This window comes from Lynx rufus, unplaced genomic scaffold (assembly GCF_022079265.1).
Source record: "Lynx rufus isolate CCGP_SWC_20201006 ecotype Redwood Valley unplaced genomic scaffold, mLynRuf1.p SCAF_6, whole genome shotgun sequence".
NCBI classification, from domain to species: Eukaryota; Metazoa; Chordata; class Mammalia; order Carnivora; family Felidae; genus Lynx; species Lynx rufus.
In genome coordinates, this window is record NW_025814878.1 from 96408153 (window position 1) to 96413645 (window position 5493).

At 45.6% G+C, this 5493-nt stretch overlaps 1 pseudogene; it reads left to right on the forward strand.

Moving 5' to 3' along the window:
• The first annotated feature begins 887 nt into the window (after positions 1–887).
• Positions 888–2224, forward strand: LOC124529160 (probable fibrosin-1; annotated as a pseudogene).
• The last annotated feature ends 3269 nt before the right edge of the window (positions 2225–5493 follow it).

Consider the following 5493-nt stretch of genomic DNA (forward strand, 5'->3'; position numbering starts at 1 on the left):
CACAAATCTAACTGGTGAGAGGCAACATCCCCACTGTTGTGGGAGGCTCCCAGGAGCTGTGGAATCCTTGATCTTGGTCATGGTCCACCTTCAGCTTTCCTGAGAGGTTGCAAGAACGCCTGGGGAAGGCAGGAATGAGACGTGGGAAGTTCTGAGAGTTGTGGGGGTGGGACCAGGGAAGCAGAGCTGGCTAGATGCCCCGGAATCCAGTGCAGAATTGTATTTGAGAAGCTTGTGCTCATTGAGGGGTCTCATTTCCCAGACCCTTACAATCCATGAAATAGGAGACTGGGTTCTTGAATCTCCACCTGGAGGAGACATGCATAGTGACCAGGAACATTTCACTTGGAGGGTTATGTGATGTTTTAGTCCACTTGGCCTGCCATAATGAGATACCAGAGACTACATGGCTTATAAGCAACAGAAACTTATTTCTCGGTTCTGGAGGCCGTCGTCATTTTGCTGTGTCCTCACATGGCAGGAAGGGTGAGGGAGCTCTCTGGGAACCTCATGGCCTACTTACCTCCCAAAGGAGGTACCTTACCTCCCCATCTCCATATACCATCACACTGGGGATGAGGTTTCAACATATGAATTTTGGGGGAACACAAACATTCAATCTACAGTGTGTGAGTGAGAATAAACTTCTGTTCCACCATAAGCATTCTGGATGGGCTCCTCTGCTATTTAGCCTACCTTAACTGGTAGTACAGATACTCCGTGTCCAGCAAAAAGATAGTCAAGGTGAGAGCAAGCTGCTCTGTATTTTCTGTTTTTGAGACTACCATCCCCAATCTCCAGTTTGCAAAGGTAGAGCAAAACAGACCTTTTAGTGGCAGGGAGATAAGCATCTTAAACTAATCCAGTGAGCAAGGCAAGGAGACACAATGCATACACGGCCCAACTCCCTCAGTGCCCAGCCTACTGGCCTACCTCTGGGCTTTGCTCTGGCTGTCTCCTTTGGTACCCTGCAGGGGGCCTTCCAGCCCAAGAGCATGAACCTGAGCTGCCACCACTGGCACGACTGGGGCCAGTGCTAAGTGGGATTCACGGGCTTCCCCAAAAGGGGACACAGATCCCCAACCATTTCTGACCACCTTTAAGGAAACCAGGGAAGTGGCATGCCACACACGAGGCTTACATGATCCTGAAACACCAGGAAAAGATGAAGGGTGACCCCTACAAGCTTGACTTTCAGAACAACCTCTTGCCCTGCCTTCTCTGGCTGGATGGGGCCCTGCACCCTGGGCAGGAACTCTTCCACCCCGCCACCTCCCTCTTCACTGCGGCTGGTGCCATCTACTCTGCAGCCAACCCTTTCACCGCAGCTCCCAGGGCCCAGGGAAGCTTTCTGAGCCCCAGCACCCACATTGATCCCTTTGGACATCCCACAAGCTTTGCCTCATTGGCTGCCCTAACAGGGCCTTTGGAGGCCTGGGCAGCCTCACATTCAACTCCAGCATCATCTTTGCCCAGAAAGAAAGCCCAGGGCCTCCACCAACCTTCGCCTCCCTGCCAGACCCATGGGGCCGCCCTCCACCACACTTCGCCTCCCCCCCAGACCCATGGGGCCGCCTGCACCACAGTCCTCTGGCCTTTCCTGCTTGGGTCTGGCCCCCTGAGGCCGCCTGGACACCAGGCTCACACAAGGAACAGACTGTGGAGCAGAGAGAGCCCTCTATCATCAAGGAGGAGGAAGACAGGGACCTCCCCTTCTCAGGGCCCCAGCTGGGAGTTTCTCCTGCTACTCCCAAGGCCTGGGCTGGCGAGGAAGGGGCCAGGCCGCCAAGGAATCGGTGCGGGTAAAGGAAGAACGGAAGGAGGAGTCCGCCGCTGCCACCATCGGGTCTCAGGGCCTTCACCCGCTGTTTGAGAGGCCCCGGACACCCCCCTTTCTGGGCCCTTGTCCCCCAGAGTGCTGTGCTGGCTTCCTGGAGCCAACCTGGTTGGCAAGCCCCCCTCACCTTGCTAGGCCACCCCGCTTCTATGAGGCTGGTGAGGAGCTGACTGGACCAGGGGCCATGGCTGCCACCCACCTCTACATTCTGGAGCCTGCCCACCCCCTGCTATACAGCCGCTTGGCTCCACCACTGCCACCTACTGCGGCCCTGGGAGCCCCTTACCTTCTCAGCAAGACCCCCCCAGGAGCCCTTTTGGGGACACCACCTCCACTTGTGCTGGCCTGCCACCTAGGGCCCCTGGCCCAGCCCAGGCTAACAGGTAAGTGAAGGGGAGGGACAGGGGCAAAGCTCCATCCCCCTTTCCTTTTGACAAGGTCCTAGAGCTGAGGTTTCAAGCCAGGGCTAGAGGGCAGAGGTCATGACCTCACCAGCCACCTCTGAGGTCATGGAACCTTGGAGCAGAAGCACCAACCCCCACAAGATCAAGCATCAGATGGACCTTGGAGTCACTGGAAGGGCAGAAGTCACAAGCCTCTAGAGTGGTGTGTGTGTGTGTGTGTGTGTGTGTGTGTGTCTGTGTGTGCATGCGTGTGCATACACATGAGAGATGAGAATGGGAGTCATTTCAGAAGTCATAGTTCATGATCTCCTGAGGTACACCATGACCCCTTCTGAGGGCCCCTAGACCCTTGGCCTGCCTCCCCAAGGGCTCACTAAGCCAGAGGCCAAAGCACCCCCACCCTCCCACACCTTCACCTACCACCCAAGTTCTCATGCTCTCAGGACTGGGGGAGCAGGGGCTAATGGAAGGGGGGTTCCATGTATATATTTATCTCCCCTTCCACATAGCCCCCCCAGACCTTTTGTACATTTTTACAGTGGTGCCCCTCCTAATAATCCCCCTTCCTTTTTAATTAAATCCTCAGATTAGTAAATATGTATGTATGAAATATAGATATATGATATCTATCTATATGAAATATAGATATGAAATATCTATATAAAACATATCTATGTGAAATATCTATATGAAATATTTCTATAATATATATATGACATATATCTATGAAATATGTATGTATGAAATATATGTATGAAAATATATGTATGGAATATATGTATGAAAATACATGTATGAGATATATATGAAAATATATGTATGAAATATATAATGTAATCATAAAAGTTATTTAGCAAATATGAAAAATCATTTTTCAATATAGACTGACATTGAATATTACTTAATATTTGTATATAAAGTCTATTTTTTCTGATACAAACATAAGATTCCAGTTTTCATTAATTAAAATATTTATTCTTTATTTTCCAGCTTTCAATATATTCATGTTTGAGGTGTGTTTCATAAATATATATGGCTGAGTTCATTTTTAAAACCCAATTTGAGAATTTCTAAATGACGTCAGCCATATGGCCAAATGAGACATTCATTACTCATATCCCACACTCAACTAAAACAATTTAGCATCCATCCGTGTACAAAAGTGACTTCGTGGGAGCCATGGGATTCAGCGCCATATACCAAGGGACCCAAGAAGAGTCTCACCCACTAATACGGCAGGTATTACACATGAATACTTTTGTTGATGTGCTGTGTGATGTTGATTTGTGAATATTGAACCAATCTTTCATCCCAAGAATAAATCCCACCTGATCATGGTGAATGATCTTTTTAATACATTGTTACATGTGGTTTGCTAATATTTTATTGAAGATTTTTGCATTTTTGTTCTTTGGGGATATTGGCCTGTAGTTTTCTTTTTTTTGTGTGTGGTGTCATTTTGTGGTTTTGGTATCAGGGTAATGCTGGCCTCGTAGAACATATTTGGAAGCCTTCCTTCCTCTTCCATGTTTTTTGTAATTGAGAAGACTAGGTATTAACTCCTCTTTATTTTTTTAAGTTTTATTTTATTTATTTTGAGAGAGAGAGGGAGAGCAGGGGAGGGGCAAAGAGAGAGGGAAAGAGAGAATCCCAAGTAGGCTCTGCACAGTCAGCACAGAGCCACCTGTGGGGCTCGAACTCATGAACCGTGAGATTATGACCTGAGCTGAAATCAAAAGTCGGATGCTTAACTGACTGAGCCACTCAGGCGCCCCTCTACCAGACATTTAAAGAGGAGTTAAGGGGTGCCTGGTTGGCTCAGTTGGTTAAATGGCTAATTTGGTTTCTGTTCAAGTCATGATGTCACAGTTCATGGGTTTGAGCCCCAGATCTGGCTCTGTGGTGTCAGCACAGATTCTCTGTCTCCATCTCTCTTTGCCCCTCCCCGTGCTCTCTCTTTCTCAAAAATAATAAATAAACATTAAAAAAAGGTTTCTTAAAAAAATAAATGTCTGGTCCTGGACTTTTTGTTTCTTGGTAGTTTTTTTATTACTGCGATAGAGCACATTCTTCTTTTTAAATCAAATTATATTTGTTATTTTTTTTTCAGGAATAAAATTTAGTGATTCATCCCTTACATACAACACTCAGTGCTCATCTCAGCCAGTATCCTCCTTAATGCCCCTCACTCCTTCAGCCCTTCCCCCACCCAACATACTGCCTGCAATCCTTATTTTGTTCTCCGTATTTAAGAGTCTTTTATGGTTTGTCCCCCTCCCTGTTTTTTATTATTTTTGCTTCTCTTCCCTTATGTTCATCTGTTTTGTATCTTAAATTCCACATATGAGTGAAATTACATATATTATTTGTCTTTCTCTGACTTATTTTGTTTACCATAATATACTCTAGGTCCATCCATGTTGTTGCAAATGGCAAGATGTCAATCCTTTTCATCACTGAGTAATATTCCATTGTGTATATATACTACATCTTCTTTACCATTCATCTATCAATGGACATTTGGACTCTTTCCATACTTTGGATATTGTCAATAGTGCCGCTATAAACATTGGGGTGCATGTGCCCCTTCAGATCAGCACTCCTGTATCCTTTGGATAAATACCTAGTAGTGCAAATCCTGGGTCATAGGGTAGTTCTATTTTTAAGTTTTTGAGGCATCTTCATACTGTTTTCCAGACTGGTTGCACCAGTTTACATTCCCACCAGTAGTACAAAATTGTTCCTCTTTCTCCACATCCTTGCCAACATCTGTTGTTGCCTGAGTTGTTAATTTTAGCCATTCTGACAGGTGTAAGGTGGTATCTCATTGTGGTTTTGATTTGTGTCTCCCTGATGATGAGTGATGTTGAACATTTTTTCATGTGTCTGTTAGCCATCTGGATGTCTTCTTTGGAAAAGTGTCTGTTCATGTCTTTTGCCCATTTCTTCACTGGATTATTTGTTTTTTAGGTGTTGAGTTTGATAAGTTCTTTATAGATTTTGTATACTAACCCTTTATCTGGCATGTCATTTGCAAATATCTTCTCCCATTACATCAGTTGCCTTTTAGTTTTTCTGATTGTTTCTTTGCTGTGCAGAAGCTTTTTATCTTGAAGAGGTCCCATTAGTATATTCTTGCTTTTGTTTCCCTTGCCTCAGAAGACATGTTAAGTAAGAAGTTGCTGTGACCAAGGTTGCCTGTTTTCTCCTCTAGGTTTTGATGGCTTCATGTCTTACATTTATGTCTTTCAT